The sequence below is a fragment of the Lepisosteus oculatus genome, chromosome 4 (genome assembly GCF_040954835.1).
Source record: "Lepisosteus oculatus isolate fLepOcu1 chromosome 4, fLepOcu1.hap2, whole genome shotgun sequence".
NCBI classification, from domain to species: Eukaryota; Metazoa; Chordata; class Actinopteri; order Semionotiformes; family Lepisosteidae; genus Lepisosteus; species Lepisosteus oculatus.
In genome coordinates, this window is record NC_090699.1 from 60,455,727 (window position 1) to 60,480,742 (window position 25,016).

General features: G+C 35.6%; 1 long non-coding RNA gene across 1 annotated transcript; it reads right to left on the reverse strand.

Annotated features, from left to right (window-relative positions):
- Positions 1-783: 783 nt before the first annotated feature.
- LOC107077456 (uncharacterized) lies at positions 784-17,833 on the reverse strand. The gene is made up of 4 exons (XR_001478474.2): positions 17,734-17,833; positions 13,486-13,565; positions 12,252-12,311; positions 784-880 (listed from the first exon to the last, which is right to left on the reverse strand). It is a non-coding gene; the product is annotated as an uncharacterized lncRNA (long non-coding RNA).
- Between the last annotated feature and the right edge of the window lie 7,183 nt (positions 17,834-25,016).

Consider the following 25,016-nt stretch of genomic DNA (forward strand, 5'->3'; position numbering starts at 1 on the left):
TAAAAACTAAACTAAAATTATCTTCATTGCGCGTCAGGAAGTTAGAGAGTAGTGAAAACACTGAAAAATGAAAGCATGAAAAAATAATATATTACCTAGTCTTTGTAAAGTGTAAAGGCAATAAACACCTGCCTTAAGCACCAGTTTGTTGTCAGAAGTTTACCTTCACATATTGCTTCTCTGTTAAAGCGTCAAATATCTCTGTATGGTAGGAAATGTACATGTTATTACTCCACATTTTATACATTCTACTTGAGGCTACAATTATCATTTAAATATTTAGGCAGCTACTGACATTATGATGCAAATCATTTCATGTAAATTAGCTTTTTATAATTAAACAGTTAGGTGAGCATAGCAGATAATGCAGAAACACTGCAGTTTCTTACAGAAATTGCCCTGAGAAGTGAAAGCCAAGAGGGAGTCAGTGTAAATGTAAATGAAGCTTGTGGTTACTTTAAGGTAGAAAACATTGGACAAAGAGCTGTGAGTTTGAATAAATTGCCACATGTTTTTGTCCAGATAATGCCGAATCTGCACAAATTTGCCTAGGTTTTTTGCTTACATGTACAGTATTTCATTTCACACTTTTGTAGGTAAATGTTTAATATTTTATTATTTAAGGAAACAGTGTCTGTTATTATTGCATATGGAAGGCTTCTACTCAGTATGTCGTCAGAGCAAATGTTGATAAAGTTTGCAAATGGTTACTTTTAATAATAATAATTGCTTACACTTACAGTATATAGCACTTTTCTGGACACTCCACTCAAAGGGCTTTACAGGTAGTGGGGACTCCCCTTCACCACCACTAATGTGCAGCCCCACCTGGATGATGCGACAGGAGCCACAGTGTGCCAGGTCGTTCACCACACAGCAGCTAGGTAGGAGAAAAGAGTGATGAAGCCAGTTCGTTTTTGAGAAACACCCTGGGATTTTTAATGGCGCCAGAGATTCACTACCTCAGTTTTAAATCTCATCCAAAGGACAGCGCCTTTTTACAGTAAAGTGTCCCCGTCACTATACTGGGGCATTAGAACCCACACAAACTGCAGGGTGAGCACCTCCTACTGGCCCCACTAACACCTCTTCCAGCAGCAACCTTATTCTTTCCCAGGAAGTCTACCATGCAGGTACAGACCAGTGGGCTTGCTTCAGTGGGTTGCCAGTAGTGAGTTGCAGGGTGGTATGGCTGCTAGATTTTAAAATCCAAAAAAAGCCGAGAAGCAAAGAAGGTTATTGACAAAGTACACCAGAAATTAGTATTCTAGGTATGGTATTTGACCCTGGTCAATCTTTGGCTTAAATCACTATCGCGATTTTTTTTCCTCTTCTATTATATAGTATGTCTATGCCTTATGTTTTTTATCTAGTGTGGAATATGTGCCTTAGTTTCCTGTAGGATTCATTACTGCAATGTTTGGCTTGCTGGTGCCTCAAAGGATGTTATTGGCAGCCTGCAATATATTTACTACTAACTGATTCAAAATTAGCAACATATATTAGAAACATTGTGGCTTCTGCAGATTGGGGGCTTGTTAAAAGCAGGATTGATTTTAATTTTATTGTTAACCTGTAAGGCCCTAATGGCCTAACTTCCAGCTGTATCACTGAACCATAGTATACTCCTGCACATAATATCGGTCTATGAGCTCAGGTTTGTTAGCAATTCTCACAGCTTCGTTTCATTCAGTGGGTGGAACATTTTGATTTTATGCGTCTAGGCTCTGGAACAATCTTCACCAGGCCATTAAGGAATTAAAGGCTGCTAAAGTTTAAAAAAACAATAGAAAGCCAGGGGTGTAGCCATAGACTTTTCAATTAGGGTGAATCAGAATTTGTAGAATGTTTCCTTTATCTTAAACCGTATAGCCAATCACAGTGGCAAATCCTATTGGCTTTGTCCAATTGATTAAATACAGACAATGTGTGACCGAAACATACTGCCCATACATAGGTACCTCGCTTGAAAATATAGAAAACACGAAGTATTTGGAGTTAGGGTGAGAAATATTTTTATTTTGCAATATCGAAGTGCGTTGGGGCCCTGTTACAATATTTCACTGAGGATTGTCTACACCTGTTTAATTTTAAATGTGCTGATGTGTTTATTTGTTCTTGTTGTTGTTGTGCAATTTCTTCTGGCTCATTCCATTTTAATAAAGAGCGTGAGTTTTCCTAACTGAAAAAAAGCCTTTTGTAGGAATTCTGACACTGAAATAATATCAGCAAGACAAAAAACAGTAACTGAACTAAGAGTTATGTTAACACCGTCTTGTGTTCAGTCTCTGGACACTTGGAACAGTTTAAAAAATAGTAATAGTTGCATTTCTATCACTTTACGTCACAAAGGATCTATGGGATCTTTTGGATCTCGGTTGAACATCTCATTCCACTGATATCTACTGCCACCATAATGGGGTTTTTCTTTGGAAAATGTGGTCCAGAGGAAAGAATTCCACCTGCTGCTCTACCATCAAGACTCCCAGCAGAAACCTGGCTTTCCTTATGATGCCTTCCATCCCAGTACTGACCACCTCCAACACTGCTTAGCTTCTGACATCTACAGTAGCTACAAAGTGATAACACTGCTGTTGATTTAATTGGGCAAGTGATTGGTTAAATTAAGCAATTTAGAGATAATTTGGAACACAAATCTTAATATCCCCCAAGCCTCAGGTTCCCAAGTTCCCTAAATTAATTACTTTCTTAATTGATCAATAACTTACAAGCTTTCCTAATCTTTAGAAATAGGTGGATGGAGGCTTCCCAGGACTAGGGTATGATTGGAAACCACTGTTCTAGAAGATGTTGTCCGTCTGGTGGCATTTGTGTTTCATAGTCTTTGTCATTCTTTTGATGGGGACACATTTCTTTTCTGAAAAAGGAAATCCATTCAATATTTAAAGAAAAAAAATATTTCAAATCTTAACTAAAGGAAAAGGTCAAAGCGCATGTTGCAAGCTGATTTACAGTACCACTGTCAAAAGTCATGTTGCAGATATTACAGGCACATGCTAATGTAATTCCTCTGCACCACTATTACAAACACATTAGGCACAGATAACACTCACTAATGAAAGTAATGAGAACCCTTGGCTGCTGACCCATTGCAAACTTGTACAGATGCGACACACGTTTTCACCCAGACTTCAATCCTCTTGATCATTAAAGTTTATAAGCTGGCTAGAAAAGCTGAGTGAAAATTCACAGGCTGCTTTGTTTCTGAATGGTTGATGAAAACATACTGTTGCAAATCAGAGCAGTATACTGTACTTCAAAGCATTTGACCAAAATGGTGATAATGTAACTTAAATTTTAACTTCAAGTAAATTTTCAATTCAGCTATTAACATTTAAAATGGTTAACACTAATATACGCCTATTAGGTAGTATCTTAGGCAACCTCTGGATAAGGGGCAATTTAAAATGTAGTTTTATAGTCAAGAATTTTATTATTAAGAAGCATATTTGATTAAAAATATTTTAAAAAGTAAATATAAAGAATACCCCAAAAAACAATCTACATCAACTTTGCGAATACTGGGTCACAGTTCATTCAAGGTGATATACTGTACTGTACAGTATTTGTCCTCTGACTCTGGCCTCAAAGCAAGCAAAGGTAGACACAGATCTACTATAGCATTAGAGATGCATTGCTGCTGTTACTTCAAAGTCAGATTGTGATGCTCTTTCTGACAAAGGGCATTTATATTACAGTATCATATCTTTTAAACATATTATTTTGTTATTTCAGACAACTTCAGTTATGAAACAGGGATTCAAGGTCACAAGTAAAGATTAGGCCTGTAGATTTAAAACAGAAACATGAGTCTTTAGACAATGTACCCTAAATAAGATATCCAGTCCCAGAAAAATCTTGTACTCTGGGTACCTCCAAGCAACAGCTGGGCGTGCTATCAATATTCTTCTAGCACACTGGTGTTGTTGGTTTCTTTTTTAACTTATTTACCTTATCACTTTTTTACTTTCTGCATTTGCATCACACATTTTGTATTTAATTTAGCCATTAAACCAAATGACCAGGTACCACAATTTCCTACAGGCATTTATCTAGACAACTGAATTACTACTGCTCTGTGTCAGTACTAAAATACATAACTGTATCAGACAGCTGAGCCACAGCATGTCAAGTCACTTAACGCTAGCGGGGTAGCTGGAAGAGGTCTGTGTGTTTTTCTAACTGGCAAAACCATGGAAATCAGAGGTTTAGTAATTGCCCCTACTGCATATAATTGAAGCTTTCAGCTAATTGTGGCAGTTTGAGACCTTTCGTTCACTCCATTAAGCCTAGACAGTTTTTATTCACCTTTAACATAAAGGTCCATACCATAATACTAGTTGAGATGAAAGAGGAGATGAAACCGTTTTTATATTGTAATAAGTCTGTAATAGTAGAACCAAAATGCAGCTGCAATTTGCCCTGGAGACCACACAGGGGTCAGAGATGCTGGACAGTAATTTACAGCCATGAATATGTACTGTTACTAGGACCACTGAGTGATTATAGGTGACAGCCTATATACAGTATATACAGTATGACAGCTTTTGGAATTAAAGGAAGCAATATTCAGTGAAGCTGGAAACAACTAAATACTGTACATGCTGGCTGTACCTTTTATTTGTCATGAGCACTCGTTTCCTCTCTTTTGTGTCCTTCTTATTTACTGTTTGTCTCTGTTTACTCATATAATAAATATTCTTATGTCGCACTTTTTTTCAAAATCTATAGAGACTCAATAAAGATAAACTTAAAAGCCCCCAATTCTCCTAGCAACTATCATAATGTGTTAATCTCCAGTGTTACTGAAGCTTTCTCCCTTAGTTGTTTCTGATAAAAAATTAATATTAGTTTATCTCTCACAAATAGCAATGAAACAACTTAGAGAATTAATGACATTAATAGCAGTACATTAAAGAGCTGTTAATTAACTACATTGGGGAGACAGGGCAATAACGCATCTGTTAGAGAAATGAAACAGTCATACATAGTCAACATAGTGGGCATATAAGATTGTATTTACATTACATCCTGTACTTTCTCTGTAGCAAATACTTAATAACATTGGTCATGGATGGTCACATATCATTACAATCAATTTGCTCCTGACTTAGAGGTGACTTACAACACCAGGTCTTTCTGAGACTACAGACATGTGGAAAGCAGCATGCAGAATCTTGACTGGTTGTATACAGTAGTTACATAATAAAAAGTAGGAATAAAAATATGCTGACACCATTTTCAGCAAAAACAAGAGGAAGACAGGATTACAGGTTAGTAAAATGTAGTGGTTTACAAGGAAATAATACATGATTTGATAGAAAACTATAATAATGGCAGGCCTTGGGGGGTACAGGCAATGATTTAAATAATAGAAAATGTCCTGCTGTTTGCTCAGCAAAGCCATTAGAAATGCCTGTCAGCATGTCAGTTCTGCACTCTTAAATATAAAGCAAGGCGATTGTCTGAATATAAATAAAGTCCCCCAGGTAAGTCCAATTCCTGTTATAACCATGCACCAATAAACTCTGCATATTGGTGTCAAAGACCAAATACTTTTCTTGGGCAATATGCTGAAATGTATTTTATACATAACTAGAGGAAAACTAGTTTGCAAAGTTTGTTCTATTATGATGGTTTATGATGTATTTTCATAGAAATTGTTTTTTATGCAACTGATGTACTCTATGTATGTATTTTCAACAGTTCAAGAAAATGCTAAAACCAAATAACTCATTGCCCTCTCCTTATAACACAGATATCTGTGGCTACTACTGTATAAGTTCACTATATACATCACTAGACCTAACTTAAAAAGTGTGTAAAATAACAAGTACTGTATTGTACACAATTGCTCATAAGTGGCAGTGTGCAACATCAAATGCTATATTGTAAAAAAGATCTAATTGTAGAATGTAGAATTATATTATACAAATATATCATGAGTTAGGGAACTAGAATACCCAATACTGTGTAGTTAATTTCATTACTATAATAAGAATTCAAATGGTTATTGCAGATCAGAACAGGCAATTTTTATACATACTGCAAAACTAAGGGTGAATAACCAAATGCATACTGTATGTATAGTAACAATAATACCGACCATATTACAACGTTTATGATTTTTTATTGTTAATTGTAAGTCATCTTAATGCATAAATCTTCTGAGCATCTTTTCAACTTTAATCCATCTGTTTGCAGTTCATTTGCCAACTTTTAAGTAATGAGCAACATATCCTGTACTTGTTTTATTTTTTCCAAGATCAATTACTTTCAGCTTTTCTCCCACATACGCAGTTTTTGTTTGTTTTGATATTTTTGTTCTACACACAGTATGCACTCAGTAACCTTCGTGGTGAGCTCCGCAGAGAATATTCAACTGCCAAATGTTTAACATTCTAACACGGTGAAAAAGATTCAGACGTTGTGGTAAGATAGACTCATACGAGCCAAAGTTATGACTGTGATGCAGCTGAATCTGCAGACCAGCAAGAGGTCATATAACAGATTGTGGTTTACAGTTTCAAGCTATAAAAAATAATGAATTTAAATAAAGGTTCAAACCAGGCGAATCAATATAATCCAAGGACTGAAAGGTAATGATAAAGTTGTTGAGAGGTTAAAACAAACTACTTTACCCTAGAACAAAGAAGTCGGTGTTACGCTGCTGCATCCACCAGGATGGGGCAGGCAGGCAAGGAAGCATTACAGATTCAAGAGCAAGGGCATCACCATCCAGGGGAGTGTCCATTGTACTCCAGAACGGACTCCTTGTCGAGGGAAGAATACAGGATGGAGAATCTGTCACGGATGTCGGAAAAGGCATGCCGTGGAATGGCTCAGGAAGTCAGATGATGTCGGGTAGAAACCTATGCTCTCAGGCCACGGAGGAGACAACCTGGTGCTGGGCGGGTCTTAAGACATCCAAACCCTCAATGCTGAGCGAGGAGGAAAGGGTGACCCGGAAATATATAGCCCCAGACAAAGACAAACCGGAAGGACAAGCAAAGCACAGAAAACTAGGGACAGGACTGAGTAGGATCTTTCTAGCTGTAAAGGGTGTGACAGAATCAAGAACAAAGCAGGGCTGGTGGATCTGGTCCTGGAGCTGGGCAGAACAGCATTCACTTCGTCAGGACAGTCAAGGAACCAGGCTGATCAGGACACATGCTCTCAGGGCTGTCAGGGCGCTGTCCGAGTGGACTACAGAAGGCATGTGTCAACCAGTTTACTGTAATTTAATTTAGAGAATGAATTACATGTGTGCAGCAAAAGTTTGACAGTAAGGAGCTCTTCATTGTACAAGCAATTTTAGGTGTTTATGAGTGTCTTCCTCAAGCAAGAAAGTCAGGAGAGGATGTTTTATCTGACCGATGTTTTGATCAGCAATCTGATTGAAAAATCTTTCTTGAGAATACAATAGCAGGTTGCGCTTGTAAACCCACAACTTTACAGTTACAAGCCTAAAGCTCTTACTGCTGTTCCACATGGTGCAAGTATACCAAAAGATTTATAATTTTGTTTTTTGCATACATTGTGGCATAGCTCACTGTGACCAATTAATTCATTGAAATGATGTGCTTTTAATATATGATGCATATACAGTAAATTTATATATTCTCAAGTTATTCCCCATTCAGATTTTTATTTTAACAGGTTTAAGTCTAAGTTTAACTCTTTTGTGCTGCTCTAGTGTTTCCTAAATTAACTTCCAGAAAATCTGTTTTAGAAAATACTAGCAGTATTTTTTGTTCTTTATGTCTTTATCTCAGTATTGGTCATTACAGTACATAATAATACTAATCAACTAAGAATGTGTTGCAGTCTAATGTGAGGTTTCTTTTAAAAGATCTTCAGCATGACATACTGTAGTAAAAAAAATAAAGGTTTCAAAAGAAAAATTTTGAAATCTCCAAAAAAATCTCAATTTTGACATTTCAAAAGAAATCTTCCAAAGTGCTGAAGTCCTTAAAAGAAGAACACCAAAAAAGTAAGGAATACACTCGTACACACGTATAAGACAGAAATAACTAAAATCAAGGAGCAGTATTCTGACAGTTTTCAAGGATACTTAACAGACAGCATTGCTAGGCTGACAGGTTAAACTGAAGTAAGCATAAACACCCACAATGGCTTGGCATTTAATGTAATAATATTGGAGTTTTGGCAGAGATGAGAAGTTATTAGAACTCAACATTTTTCTTCGTCTTAATTAGTGCCTTTTACAAACGGGAGAAGAGCTAATTATGAAAGCAAAATGCAATAAAATTGTTCAGCTGAAATGCTTCATATGAAATTAGAATTAACTGCCTGTCAAGAGCTACTAGACAGAGGTGAGGGGGGTTATAGTAACAGTGTATCTGATTGGATGATGGCATATCCCATGGTGCCCCCTGTTCTCATACCTCCGGGCGCTTTCTGGCCCCACCTGCTCTCAATAGCATAACAGTCTACTTCTATATTTCTCCCTAAATGATATTTAAATATTGAAAATTATCAGCAAATTGAGTGCTTGATAAGGGCAGGCTGTTTTTAAGGGATGGACTTTTTCGGCTTTTTGGATAGTACTAGATGAATAACAAGCACCGTTCTTTTTCACATATGCAATTATTTGCCAAGTGGTTGTTTGCGTGGGCAAGGCCTTGTGTGACAAGGTCCTTTCTCCATTAGCATACTTGACAGATGAATGTGCTAGGTCTCATTGGAAGCCACACAGTTACCATGGTGACTCGAAAACCATGTATTTATTACTGCTCAGTTTCATCAATTGCCGAGAAAAAATTGCTCCCACCAATCAATTCATACATGGTTACCTCTTCTAATGATTTAAATGTTTCTTCATCTTATTAGATTCATTTAACAGATCGAGTTATCTGTAACAGAAAATTATTGTTTTGGTACACATTGATGGGCTGAGTATTGAACACAGGCTGCAAGCAGTGCAATAGCAAAGTCAATACATCTATAATTATTTTAAATATTTTTTAGCACTTTGAAAACTATTTGAAAAGGGATAAATCTTTAAAAAGGAAGAATATTAATTACAGACCTGGAATCAAAAGCTAAAGCTAGGTTTTCTGCTTCCACTCAGTAAGAATAAGAAGCAAATAAAAGGTACTGAACGTTTGATTGATTTAATATTTAAAAAAATATTTGGTCAATGAAATACACTTTATTGAGCAGGGAATTTGCTTAACTACTGTATGTATATAAAGTACATTTTCTGAAGTAAATATAGAGAAATATAAACTTCGTTCCCTGCAAGGTAGTATAACAAAAATAATCCTGTCCTCGCTGAAACCTTTCAAAGGCCGGCTGCTTGATATTTGGAGTATGTCACTAAAGCTTTAAAACTGGGGCAATTTCATACAGTATGTCTGCCACCTGAGAAGTAACAGCCACTACAGACATAATTGGGGCAAAAGCTGCTTTATTAAGCAAGCCATCTGCCCTCCTAGGCAGGGTAAGACAGTTATTTGTTTTGAAAGCCTAATGGAATTCAATGTCAGTTCTTTTTGGTAAACATACTAAATCCAAGAAATATGTTTAGTGGTACTCTGTGCTTCCAGTAGGAACCTTTCAGTGTCAGAGCAGTTTTTATATACAGTATATATAAAGGAAGGCAGAAGTGCAAGTCTGGGTGACGCCAGCTTTGATAAGGCCAAATGACACATTTTAATTACTCATAAAGGTTTAGCCGTTTATTTACAAACACCAATGCATACAACTTGGTAAATAGACCCAGAAAATACAAACAAAAACAATGAAACAAGCTATTATACCGTAGGACTGAAATTAGGACACACATCTCTGTGTGTCTTATTGATATTCCAGAAAATAAATGGTATGTCATTATGCAACAATGCTAAACCCATCTGCAGTTTACAGAGAAATCAGCTATGCTACTTAAGATCTCAGTAAAACTAAAACAGAAGACAAAAGTACTGTACAGTACATCGCATTTAATTAGTCGTTACAGTGACAAGTGAGCGGGAAGGGTCCGCATCAAGTCGCAATTCCTGACACCAGTGGTGTGCCTTACATTTACAGTGGGGACAGTTTATATTTGGGTAAATTAAATATACTAAGGAGCTTTTAGTGACATAATATGTGAATATGTGAACCTTATTCACAAGAAGAACGTAAGAGTGTTTTGATTAACTGTCCTCCATATTTGTAATATATACAGTATGTCATATAGACATACTGATCATCAATACATGTTTTTCAGTCACAAATTGGACATACTGTATAACCCTTTTCTTTCTTCTTCAGTCTTTGATTAAGCATTTCTTACAAGAGGAAAGTTCTAAACAAGAGGAAGCCTTTCAGAACCTCTAGCTACTGTAGCTTATTTGGTTAATTCCACCCAACTGATCCAAGAATCATCCAGTCATTATTTGAAAGAAGCCAGGACATCAGCTTTGGCAACATGGCTGTGTATCTTTAAGCCAGACCCTTTTCAGTAACATTCTGTTCTCAACCTTCAATGTAGTACCCCTTATTCTTCTTTTCAATATACACAATAAGAGCACCGCAAATAAATTTAGTTTGATTTTTTATAATGCATGGTGGATTCTGTAATTGTCATTTTCTCGCTTTATCATGGTTAAGTGTTCTTCATTGTCTGCTTTTTCTAGGTACTGTGTGTTATTAAACAGTAAAAAATGTTCACAAAATGTTTTCTTTCTAATTTCTTCGTTATGCTTTTGTATTTTTGTTGCTCAAATATCTTATTTCTTATTATCTCGTATTCGAATTCACAGTATTACTTCAACCTTTTTTTCTTTTCAGCCATAAATGGATGACCAGTTTGCTGCCTGCTGATCAAGCTTATTGTATTGTAGCCCTGCAAAATTTTTTTGAGATTGTCAATAAAGCAATGAAGCAAACATTTTGGTGCATGATGCATACAGTAACTTAATTTATATAATGTTTTTCCTTCACTATATGAGACTCTGTTAATCTCTTCATTTACAGTACTACAGAATATGACTTCTATATAAGTACTGTACATACTGTAGGGTTTACAATGTCACTATACATAACAGAATTTAATTATTAACTGCAAGATGTATTGTATAAACATGCCTGCCACATAAACTGAAGATTATTCAACTAATAATCTCACAAGGTAACCAGAGTAATATACAGAAAATGACAATGCTGTGTACTTCTTGCAAAACTATTATATTTCTTAATAAATTCTAACCCACAGTACTTTGAAACAGCCATTTATTTTGCAGATGAAGAACAGAAATGCAATCATTCTGAAATTAAGAAACGTGGCCATGAACTGTATAATGCATACTCAGCATTAGCTAATGCTCAAATATTTCAGTGAAAGTGGCATTTGTAATTTTTTCACCTTCGCAGTTTTATTACAAATGTAATAAATTAATTTTATTCCCTGCAATGAGTGTACTATCTGAATGAAGCACAAGTGGGAAACACAATGGGGTCAGACTGATTAGCAAGGGTGTTTATCAAAGTCGGTTATCCTAATAATCTAATACAATTTATTTACATTCAATGACACCACATATATTGAAATGTTCATTCATGGTCTACAAGTCGTTATCAAGGCTTACCAGAGAACATCAGGAGATTAGTGCATTTCACATCTCACTGATTGCTCATGTCAGACATCTTAGCAGACACTGAAGGAGAAGGGTGTATGCAGAAGAATTCAATCAACCAAAGTCAACACATGCATGTCGGTATGCTGCAGGTCCACCAGCATGCTTTATCACATTCTTTCAAATGCCTGAGTTAGAAAAAATATGCAGCTATCCACACAATCAAGTATGCTTGCGACACGCAATACAAAATACAACCCACGACAAGCCCTAGGATTCCCATAAAAATGTGACTGTCGCTCTAAAATGAAAGCTTCCCATTTCATTTTATTCCAATAAGGGTGTGGTAAAGAAACTAGCTGGAAAGTGAAACAATGAGATATTTCATAAAATCTTACTGGAAGTGGCAGTCATTTACAAGTCTTCTAGCAATACATCATGCTCTAAGCACGGACTATGTTCCTTAAAGTTGATCAACAGTTGCATTCACTAGTACTTGAAAGATGCACAATGAATTCTATGTGGGCAGAACACCTGTTTGCAGATTAAACATAATTCAGTTTAAAAGGAGAGGTCCAAGAAATACAGATCACAATCCAAAACCAGTGCTGCAACAACACTAATTTGGTTAAAATTTAATAATCTTACCAAGGTTGTAGTTAGACGTTGCATGCCAGCCTCATCCACCAACATCTTTCTGGAAAACAACTGAGCACACAAAAATGTAAAAAATTAAACCACAACACAAGGATAACACATTAATGCAGTCTTAATGGCAATGAACTGTGTGCATAATTCTCTTAAAGTGAAAATCAATTACATCATACAAAACTAGAACTGAAGAAAGTCTAATACAAACTACTGAGTAGATTACTTAAAGAAAAGTGAATTGGATTTAGACAAGCATTTTACTTGATATATATCTCTAATATATCAAAATATATACAATACAAAATATACAAAATATATCTCTAATTCACCTACCCTGTAAAGTCTTAATCTTCTGGAGTGTCTATTCCAATTTCTTCAGAATTATCTTTTTTTGTTTTTGTCAGTGGTAAGCATTGCCCTATGGACTCTGTATTTCTTTTCACTAACACTTTCAACCAAACTCCTGTGGGCTTATTGATTTTCTTGTTTTCTAAATTAGGCCATGTAGCATGGGGATATGTTTCTTTCTCATCCCCTTCTCTTTACTTATCTATTCCAAAACTCTCCAAGCAGCCTTGATCATAGGATGAAAAAGTGTCCCTGGCTTAAGGAACAAGATAATAATATTTAAATTGTGATTGAGGAAGCCTAAACAAACACAATATCAAATAACAGAGGGCTATTTATCTTATGCTCATCAGGAAGCAAATGTTGGCAGGAAGTTTAACAATAGCTGTGAGGCAGCATCACTCTTTGAACTTGCATTGGACTGCACTAGTATATTTTGTGCCTACAGTATAAGAGAATGAAATACACTAACTCAGGAGAGCTCAGGGGTTACAGTAGGTTGTTGTGACCAATTAAATTTTTCATGTATTGTTCACATTTTTATATTGTACTCTGACAGGAGTTCATATTTCTATATATTCACTTTAGCCATTGAAAGACCGAGGGTAATCCTGTCAAAACAACTCTTTAAAAGAGCAGTAAACACCCAGAGGTGAATGCATTTCTTCTGGAACCAAAATTTATTTTACAGGACAACACATGGAAGATCATTTTAAACCTGATGCTGCTGTTGACTTCAAAACTTCTAAGGACTTTAGGCATCATGCATTTGAGCTAATTACTGTACCTTCGTTCTTTTTTTGTTGTTTGTTTTAGCGGAATGCTCATGAAGAGAATGAAAGCTGGGAAACATAAACCACATGTACATTGGGCTTCAACCCACCTTGTCTGAAATGTAAATGTCACTGTATGTTTAAAACTCTGATGCAGGGTCCCATTCTCCACATGTCTCTTCTGCCCCCTCTGCAAGAAGAGGAAGGAAATGCATTGTTCTCAGTTGTGACACACTTTTCACTAATATCTCTGCAGGTAAGTCTGGCTCCTATGGCAATTCAGGCAGAGGCTGACCACTTTTCCTTGCTCGATACTTGTTTTACTGCTAAAGTCTTTGAATCGAACATGAGCGAGGGGGAAAAAAGATCAAGTTAGTTCCACTCATTTTCTTCTCACCATTGATTGGAGATCTAAGCGTGGAGGGTAAAGTTAGTGGAGCTTTGGGGAAAAAAAGCAATTAATGCCAAAATTGTCTCATTTCACGCTACCTGCATCTTCCTCTATTCTTGTTTTTTTCACACCAGGTATTTAAACAGTAACAACTCTTCTTCAATTAGAAGACAGTGTGCAGAAGACCAGACAACCAGAAGGAAAGAGGTTCCTGCTGTGCTTGAGGTTATTTGAAATGTTTTAGTGTTAGTAATATAATAATAATAATAATAATAATAATAATAATAATAATAATAATAATAATAAAAAGCAAATAAACAGGGTGTGAAAACAGAAAAATGAAACACCAGATTACATCTGCCACCTTTTTTATTTTCAATATTCAAATAATTATAACTGTAATAAAATGTGAAAACACGTTTGTTTCATTTCAAGTTATGGAATTGTTTTTTAATCACAAATATTCTTCACAATTTGGTTTCAAAATGAGTTCAAATGCAAAAAATCTGTTTATCAATAGTTGAACACTGATAAAATAGGCTTCTAATGCCTTCAGTGCAAAGTCATACGCAATAACCAAGGGCTTATTTCCTTCTGTTATTAACATTAATTTTCCATAACTGTCTTATTTTCTTATCCCTAACAGCCAAGAGTCTAAAGCTCTATGTCTTAATTTGTCTCGCACTGATGTTGAAAAGATGTCCTATCTCTGCTTTAATTCATGGTTTAGCCGGGCATACTGTATGTGTGAGAAGTCATTTTCATCGACTGGTGGACTGGTGGTTGACTGCTGGTGGTCAATTGGGCATGCAGCGTAGAAAAGGCCTGGACACTGCTGACCTATCAGAAGTCGTTGTTATAAAAGCCATTGAACACAACTTCAGAAATTAACTGTGTAACCTTTTGGTCCACAGACTACACTAAATGTTTCTCTGTTACAGAAGACCGAAATAAACAGAATACATCTAATTATAAATTATGTCTTAAAATTTATTTTTTTGCCATTTCTCAATATTACTGAAGAGACAAATCAATGAGGTTAAACTATTTCATTTTCTTAACTACTGTAAGTAATGATGTTCTGGTTACTGTAGATTTTTTTGCTGGTGTGAGGTAAAGATCTGGACAACATCTAAAAATTAAGTGCAATAGCCGTTATTAAATTTCAGCCTGTTATCTGTTGGGCCTGTTCTCTCAAAGTTACTGCCTACTACTAATAACAAGGGGTTCACTCAAGGTCAACATAGAAATCACAGTCCCAAAAGTGTAACATTTCCATTTTAAGGACAAATGCTGAAAATGTGATAAAACTCTTTATAATCAAAAGAAAAAAAAACAATACAGAATCTATTTCTTCATATTATGGTTTGAGCAAAGTTGACTTCGAATAGATGAAAGAGTAAAACGAAATCCCAATCTTAATTCAGAACTCATGAAAACTGTGAAAAGAAGAAGAAAACAGTTTTCTTTTCATTAGCTGACTGATTTTGAAGTCTACATTTCCCTAGGTCAAAGCAACTCTACTCAACCTCACTCTAAACAGTCAATGCATAATTCAGTGATGTTCTGTGCTTCAAAGAGAAGTGCTTTGAAATACTAAACTTTGAACTGCTTTATATAAAAATTTCTCTCCTTCCTTGAAAATATACAGTAGATAGTCACACCTCATCTCACATACATAAAAGAGTAGCCTATGACCAAGTAGGTCAATAAATTGAAAAGTATAGTGAACTCAGTAGCATACAGCTGACTAAATTACACATCCACAAAGTTTTGCTCAAAAAGGGCAATCTGATGACCTCATACAAAGTCTACCACAAAATAGCTCACACATATTATACTTCCAAGACTTTACATTAACCAGATAGTGACATTTTACAGGATTTGCTTTTTCACAAAGACAGAATCCTGACAAAGGATTCTGACAAAAGAATCATACTTGACAAAAGAAATTGGCATGACATACATTTCACTTTTTTTAATCCACCCTTGGCTCACAGTGAGAATTCTTGTACCACACAGAGAGCATGTGTATGGACACACATGCTCTGGCAAGCCTTATGGACATTAGAGCCATCCGTTATGTGATGTCACACAAGATTCACAGAACACTTAGCACAAAGGGGCAGACAGTACGTCCATCGCCTACAGTACTGTATATCACTGCAAGCATGTAGGCACCCAGGAAGTGGCAGAAGTCACTGTTTCACAGAGAGATCCTAATCACAACCTTGCTCCCAATGGTGCTCTGCCAATTACATGCTGCCACTTGGGAAATCTTAGTCACAGCTGCCCAGTGATGTGTGGAGACATTTTTGCCCATACTTTAACACGCGGTGCTTTGTGTTCTGTAGTCCATTTTGTTTTCTGCTTTTCAACCCATCCCCTGCCTTCAAGCCATCCCCAACATCTCAATGGCTAACAGTCATTATCTTTCTTGTTAGCAGAAATGTGTTTGAGGACTTTACAAAATGCACTGAATCATCCTTCTGGTATACAGTACATGCTTCCATCCAATAAGCTTTCTAGCACTGGGTAACATACTGTATGTGAATGTTTTTCACAGAATTCAGTGCTTCTGTAATATAGAGATTGCCAGTACCTGAGGAAGATAAACCCACGCTAGGATATTACCACGACCATGTTTAACACTGAGTATAAGGAACATTTTTCATTTTTCCCCTCTTCCTCAAAACACAATCAATCTTGTTGATTTTGTTTTGAAAATAGTTCATGTTGTATTGGTCTGTCTATCATTTTCCAATGAAATAAATCAGAGGAAATTTTTTAAAAAGTCAGCGGAAAGCTCCAACAGTTTTCTATATGTACTGTACTTATATTAGCAAAGGTGTGAATCGCAGTTTCTGCCCATGAACATTCATATGTTAAGTTATCATTGAGATGATGATTCAGAAATTCCTCTTCTCTCAAATCGTTAATTCCAAATCTAACTAATTCAAAATTTATCAGGCTGCCTAAATGTCAATCTGTAAATTGACATATTCACATTTTTATCTTCATTTAGAGGTACAGTATTGCTCACATTTTCAGTGATGTTTGCTACTTTTTATTTTAATCAACTTTGTGGTGTTTTGAATCACAAGAAATTAGTTTCAAATGAAATGTGGTGGTTACCTACAGTAAATACTGTACTTCTAGCAAAATATGTTTTTTTTTCCTTAGGATTTTTGTACAAAATTACTGTTATACTTCAGAATATGAATATGTAAGAGCAGTTTATTTTAGAAGTCCTCATATACATTATATGAAGTCAATTAAAAAAATAATTTGTTACTGAAAATGGTTCAAAGGGGGTTTGGTTTTTGATTTGAGGAATTAAAAATGCTTTGGTTTGTCTTCCCAAGGTTATACTTAATAAGCGGTCTGCATATTATATTTCAAAATTAATGCCCTTGACACAGCTTTATGATTAAAGTTACCTGAAGTTGCTTCTTAAGACACAGTGGCTAGAATACAGCCTAGAGAATACAAGTGCACTTTTATTTAGCTTCTGCTTAATTAAAAATATGGTCAAATGAGATTTACTTCAATAAAAAAATTATAATAGGTCACTTAAAAGATAGTTACAGTTGACAAACTTCATTAAAGTCTTCAGATGCAATTTGGAAAATAAAAGGCTTTGTCACTCTAGAACTAATTTCAGACATTTTAATCTTTAAAACAATTTATCACATAGACTTAAATATTCAAAAGCCATTGTCTTCATAACCTGCTTATTAGAAATATTTTTTGTTGGTGTATGACAACTATCTTTTTTAATTTAGCATTTCTATTAAATAAATTGTTCTCCAATACATCCTCTTAATTTAGATCTAAGCCATTATGATTGTAATTGTTAAATGCTAACAGCCATATCTTTTGCACTATGTTAAATCATTTCAGGTGACTGAGCAGCCTTGTCCTCCTTCTGACTACCAACACAAAAAAAAAAACATTTCAGACATACCTGTAAGCTTGAATTCTCGCAACATGTTTAGAGAGATTTGTTTAAAGAGCTCCGTCCTCGTTATCTTCTGATTAAATAAATTAGTATTTAGGTGACACGATTCTTGCCTCCCCTCTCAGTCTTTACTTCCATGTTTAATGACATCTTTTCCATCCTAATCTTAAATTATTAAGTGACTCTAACATTGCATCATGTCAGGGAAGCAATTAAGAACTCCTAATGCTTAAGAGTGTTTTCCATATCTAGTTTTACATGTTGCAGTGTATTATATTATCTTGAAGCTTCAGATTATGTGAAGATACTAGTATCTCCAAGTTTGTAGTAGACTATACAATTAAAGGTGCTGTAAATCCATCCATAATAAATGAATAGCACATGTAAAACATATCTCCTAGTATACATACACTATAAATAATAGTAAAATGTAAAGAGTGTAAGACTACTGTAATTAGATTTATATTTATTTTTCTGTTGTTTGAGATACACCATGTATAATAAATCAGAAGTTAGACAGGAGCACTGCAGTTGGGTTATTGATTTTAAATATGTAATTTATACAAACAGTCCTTCCAATTAACTTTTTAATTTCTAGAAATAGTTTATTTGACATTTAATTTTTGAAATACGAGGCTCTAAAGAAATGCTGTCTAGAAAACAAACATTTCATTAATAAAGCAAAATCAACTTGATTTGTACAAATAAAACTACCAAAGTATTTTTTAATGGCCTAAGGGACCGACCAACCATTGCAGAGGTTTCACTATTTCACCTGAAAATTGAGTTAATTTTCACAGAAATTGCTTTCTGTGAGCGAAACAGATTCCCTGTCATCAGCTTTTTACACTCTTGAATGCATATTATTTTTTAATTCATAGACTGCAGCTCTTCAGAATTAACATCAACTTTGATTTCACAACATGGCATTTCAATTGAAAAACAATCTTCCTAGGCTTCCAAATGGTAAGCTACATGAAACTATTTTATTTTTTCAAGCATACATTAATTTAGTAACACTTTCGATGCCAGGCATCCAATATGTAACCACTCCTCAGGTATTATTTGTCCTTCTACAGGTGCTCTCCTGGTGAATTACACAAGATTATATAATTCCTAAGGAACACTTTACAAATGCACCTATTCAGTCATGAGATTTAGTAAACATATATACTAGCCAAGATTCAAACCTTAATCATAAACACTTAGCAAGCATGCTGCACTTCAGGAATGAAGAGACATGTCCATTCAGGAACAACACATTTATCATTTACAAAGACTGGAAATTAAAACTGTTGTACTTCCCTACAAGGTGACATTTTGCCGTTGCGTTAGGATTTTAAACCGACACTCACACACCTGGGTGAAAAGTCGCATCGCTCACGCCGCCTGCTGGCAGTTAATTAAGACAGTGGTTGGTTTACACACACACATAAAAAAGAATTGTTAAGGCAGACTGATACTGACAATTGAAGAAATGGATTTTAGCAGTTTACACATGCGCCGCTGCAATTGCAATGAGAAAAGAAATATCCCATTTCAGAAGAGCTGTAGGAATACGTTTTAAGCCTCATTCATTAAACTCTCCCTACGGTCAGACAAAATACATTTTCATGCTGCATGTCCAGCCCTGCCAAAACTGTCTTATGTCTTGGGTTAGTTGGGAGACATATTCTGCTGAGCACTTGACATACATAAAACAGCAAATCACTCAGAGGAAGAAAATTCAATCTGTTCAGATGCCAAATGTAATGATTCTGCAGTTTTGAATCACCAGCATAATGCAAACCTGCATTCTCAAGACATCAGCATGTATGCACTGCCACTATGTTTGAACAGCTTGGCATTGTTGTAAATACGTGCCTTAAGATGCATCATTTTCATCACCATTCCTGGAAAGAAGACTCATTTCTTGGCACCCATTCATATTACTAATTACCCATTCACAAGTGAATACTATAAAGAAATATAATTTTAAGTGATTATGTCTGAAGCTTCTTTACAAAGCAAGTAAAGTACCCTTTTTCAACAACTGCTTCAATGTCAGTTTCTATAGGGGCTTCATTTCTCAGCTTAAGGAGGGCGAGTTGGGAGGTTAAACGACCTGTCTAGAGTAACACAGTTTATGCCAACGCCAAAGTGAAGGTGTGAACCATGATCTTTCTGTCAACAAGCTCTTTGGCAGAACCACTGGACCAGTTTAATTTTGTCAGTAAATCTGAAAAAGGGCAATACAGTTCTGAAACAAACAAAAATTAGTAGTTCCCAAATTATAATTTCTACAATTTAGAGAACCAAACACTTCTGTGACCCTCAGTAATGTGTGGTTGTGAGAACAGGTCAATGCAGCTGCACGAATAAAGTCAGTTCATTAAGTAAGAGTCCCTAAAGGGGCTTAAGGTCTATGGTTTTCCTTGCAAGTTGGAAAAAATGTACTCCACGAACACCAGTATTATCCACCACATACTGTATGCAGCACAAAATGGGAAAGGGATACAGCATACACAAGTCCAAATGACAAGCCAAATCAGAAATGCTTTCCTTACCAATGCAATATAAATTGGAACAACATGATCCCCTTTTCTATTCTGTCACTTGATTTATGGTGAGAGCAGGACATATGCTTAGAAACAGCAAGGGAAATCAGTGCTTAATGTCTACTTTTTGGAATTCAGACATTTTAGAAGACTTACTGAATGTGTCCATTCGGCCAGATCAAGTTTCTGCCTCAGTCCGTAAAAGGAAGACATTTGACGACAAAGATGTGAATGTTAAGATGAGTGGGAGCACAATGTCCCAAGAGGCATGGGAAAACAAACCCCGAAATTGGAGCTTAAAATGATATCACTCGGAGAAATGTATAATGTCGATAAATCAATACACCCATGACAACAGGACTCATGCAATACATGCTTATGTCATTAAGAAATATGAAACAGCCTCATGGATGTAAAAAATGAAGATAATATGTGTGCTTTGATGTTTAATACTGAAAGTTTGTGTTTCCAATGTTCATTTGATAACTAAAATAAAGCATTATAGTAAAAGCTAATGCATTTCTGGTTTTTGCTTTTTTTTACCTAGAGTAAAGGGATTTTTTCAAAAGGAACACACTACCCAGGACTCTAAACATTTGCACTGCAGCCCAAAGATAAAGCTACAATATGGTTGAATAGAATCCATTAAATTGAGTTGCCATGCAATCATTGCTGTCATTTATTAATTCTTAGCCCTCCTATTATTTTGTTCAATACACTGTTTAGGGACCATTGATTCCCTTATGTCTCTCATCAAAGACTATTGATAAGCACTCTACCTTCTAAGCTCCCTGTGCCCTAGCCTTAGACCTATTAAAAGGCTATCATGTGGGCATATTTGTGTGTGAGCTCAGCAGCAGTATAATACAGAGTCCTTAGAATTTTAAAAAGCCAGTATGCTGAAAGGTTCAATACTCCAAAAGACAGATGGTCTGAACAGGAGGGACAACTCGTTCATGGGTATAATCAACTGCACAAGCACAAGCAGGCAGGCCCTGATGATGGGCACATTTACAGGAATGACATTTTTGGTTATGCAGGTTTCACAAGATGGGGATCTCGGAAACTTCAGCTAGATTTTGTAGGGTCCATATCTTTGTATGGTTTCAGCATTGGGTACAGTATAAGAATCCATATTGTGCTGAATTCAACAAAATACAATAACCACTCAAGAAATGGGCCTGCATGGAACTGTTTAAACATACAGTAGATATTGCAATATACAGTACTGTATATTGTCTTTCATGAACCATGGTTTATTCTTAGCATTCTGTGCTATCTTCGTTATAAAAGACATTCATTCATATTAATCTTCCCATCTCACATTTCTAAAAGAAATCTCTTGTGCCTTCAGTTCTCCAGATTTTATATTATGTAGCCTGAAATAATCAGACACAATACAACACAACTAAATATGGTATCTTTAATTTATAGCTTACGATCATCTTTTACTGAAGGATAAAGTATGATGTATCTAAGAAAGATGACTACATCTTTGAAATTATTTGAAAAATATTTAGAAAATATAAACACTGAAACAAGGATATTATCATTAAAATGATCTTCCAATAAACTATTTTAAAAGATTGGAAAAGTATCCACATTTCTAATATTAGCAGGTCACATACTACCTGGCAAGATGGCAATTATCGGATTGTGAGGGTAATTGCTGTCTTATTCATTAGAAGGCACTGATTTCATAGACAAAATGACACAGACAGTGGCCAAAACGGCAAAGAAATGATTTATGTTCAGAAACAGTTTTCCAGCTGTCCAGGATTGACTTGGATAATTTACTGTAGCTTTTGTCAAATCTTTCCCTTTCAATTTCCTCAAAGTGCAGAATTTGAAAGGTAAGATACATTATGATTCAAAGATAAGAAACACAAGACACCCCAAAAGACTGACTGCCTGAACTTTCTGTCCTTTTCTGTGAAAATGGTGGACATTTTGGAAAAATTACATACGTATGAAAAAAATAAATAAATATTGCTTGCCTATATTAGTTTTGTGCAATAACCAAATTGTTGTATGCCAGACTAAGTGTGGCAGAAGCCACACGGTAAGACTGTTCATGTAGAAAACAGGTGGTGAGAGTTTTTTAGGTTTGGTGGACATGCAGTAAAAAACAAAAACAGAGAATGCTTGAAAGCAGTTGATGAAGAAAAAGAAGATAATGATGATGACGATGAAGAGCTCCATGTTTCACTATCACAATTAAACATAGAAATAATGTTTGATTACAGTGTTAGAAATGTGTTTGGCCCAGGGATGTGTATGTGTGTAGGGTGGGGGATGCTGTATCACAAAAGTATGTATGTAAGTGTGGTATAGAACCCAAAAAAAAAGTGAAACACTTGTGTGGTCTTTTTGAAATTTGAATACAGTTTAAAAAGAACTTCTTTGTTTTATAATATCCACAGCTTCTGGCCATTCTTTTATTATTCTGGACACTGGAGTAGTGTACCAATGAAAGAGACATGCTCTAGATATATAACTGTTAAAACATGCAGTATAAGAACAGGTGGCTGACACATAAGGTGGCTGCATATTCGAACGTCCTCATTCCATTAAAAATGGTGATAGTCATTATCATCTTAATGTTTAACAATGTTGTTTTGTGGTTGCCATGGTGCCAACATGCTCTGCACATCCTTTAAGTACTGCTGGACAGAGTAAGAGAAAGGCTATTCAATATGAGAAGCTCTTAGCAGTTTCAAAGGTAAGAGGATAAAAAATGGAATTAGATCAATGATTTCCTTAGTTATGCAAGCTATCACAGAATTGATTAAGAGGCCCTCCTATTTTTTTCACCTTACAAATCCACTCTGGATATTGAGCTTTTTTCTTTGTGTCAACTCTGTCAGACTGGATTCGAAACTGTCAGCCTTTCAATGAAGCAAGAGTAGCCAAAATGATAGATGACCCATAAATAACAGAAAAGGAAACAAGAAGTGATGTGGAAACGATTTATATGTTGTGAGTAACGAAGCCTTCAGAGGTAGTTTAACTCACTGACCCTTTGAAAGCATTTGAACCAAACATGACCAGACAAAGACTCCAGGCAAGATGGAAAGACAGAGCCATCAATTACGAGATATAACGAGCGATGGTCCTTATAATGAAGGAAATAGTAAATTTTTATTTTCTTTTTGAGGATTAAGTCAATACGGTAGAAATGGAACGATGACAGACATATTTCTATAGAATCTGGAATTGTTTTATTAAAATTCAGCATTTCACTTGTTTGGGCTGAATAATCTTCCTTCAGAACTCTATATTGAAAAAGCACTAGATGTTTGAACGCGATAACAAACTAATGGTGTCTATTACGAGAAAACCTCTATTACATTTAATTGGCTTAAGTTGGAATAGTTCAACTTACAAGAACTAAAGACAAGAGGTTATATACCTTTAAAATATATATTTTTTAATTTCTGTCTCAGTAGGCTTGATTTTCAAACAAAGGTAAACCTTTTGTAGGCAGAAGTTTGGATTTCAGCTATTTTATCATCGGTGGACAAGGAAAGCAAGCAGGTCAATATCCTGAAATGATAACAGAGGCAGCACCAGAGAGCAGAAGACCATGGGTAATTTGTGTATCTGAGCCACAGCAGCTCATCAAGCCAAATCTTATTCTGGATTCCATGATGTTAAGCAGATGAGAGAGATGACTCACCTCTCTTGGTTGGGAAACTGGTCGATCAAAGGGATTAGCCCTAGAAACACAGTTCCTCATTTGTATAGTGTAGATGGGTGCACTGAAGCGTTGGGGTAAAGTACCTTCTGCAGGGGGAGAAGGATAATTCTATTTAATGTTTACATCAAAGTCTATCACAATGGCTACCCTCATTGGCTACCATCAGGCCATTTGGGATACCAGGGATATGGTAAGTGGTAAAACAGTCCTTGGACCTTTATTAAACTGCTCTGCTATACTGACTAACCAACATGTGCTCTTATGGAGCAATTTTGGATAAACTATAGATATTATTATAAATAAATTAATAGCAGAAAAAGCAGCTCTGACATACACAACAAGACCGTAACTCAAGCGCAGCTTCAGTTGATACTGAAAAAAAATAGTCTTCATTGAATTAGCACATTGAATGCTGATGTTCTGATCACTGTTTGCTATTCAGAGGAGAACACTATTTTCATTCTAGGACATTAGAACTTGATCAGCTGTTGCATTATTATGATAAAAAACATAGGAAGTCTCTCTATATCCCACAACTCTAACCCAAGGCCACAAAGACTCACTTGTTATAGATCTTAAGGCATTTATGGTATTTCTTTGCTAAAAAGGGAGAAAAAAGATGGACTGTCATGTATCTCTGAAGTTGATGGACATTCTCTTTTCCATTAATGAAAAATCATGTACAGTAGGATTCAAAATTATTTCCAGAATGCATAACTCACCACTTCACATTACATGTACTACACATTTTTTCTCTTACATATGCTCTGTTTTGGAAAGAATCTATTCCTGCAAATGAAAAAAAAAATTAAAAAGATATTTGTCTCATACAGTACATTATCCATCTAGCACCACTTGAAAAATAAAAGCTTTAATGAAATCAAAGCATTCCCTGTAAATACAAAAGTTTTCAAAGTTGCTAACAGTGACTAAAACCTATTAAGAAAGAAACAAAAGAAAAGAAAGCAACAAAGATTTAATGAAAGGTTTAAAAACACCAGACCACACTCCCGGTTCAATTCAGATGATATGTGATAGATCTTAAAGAGATG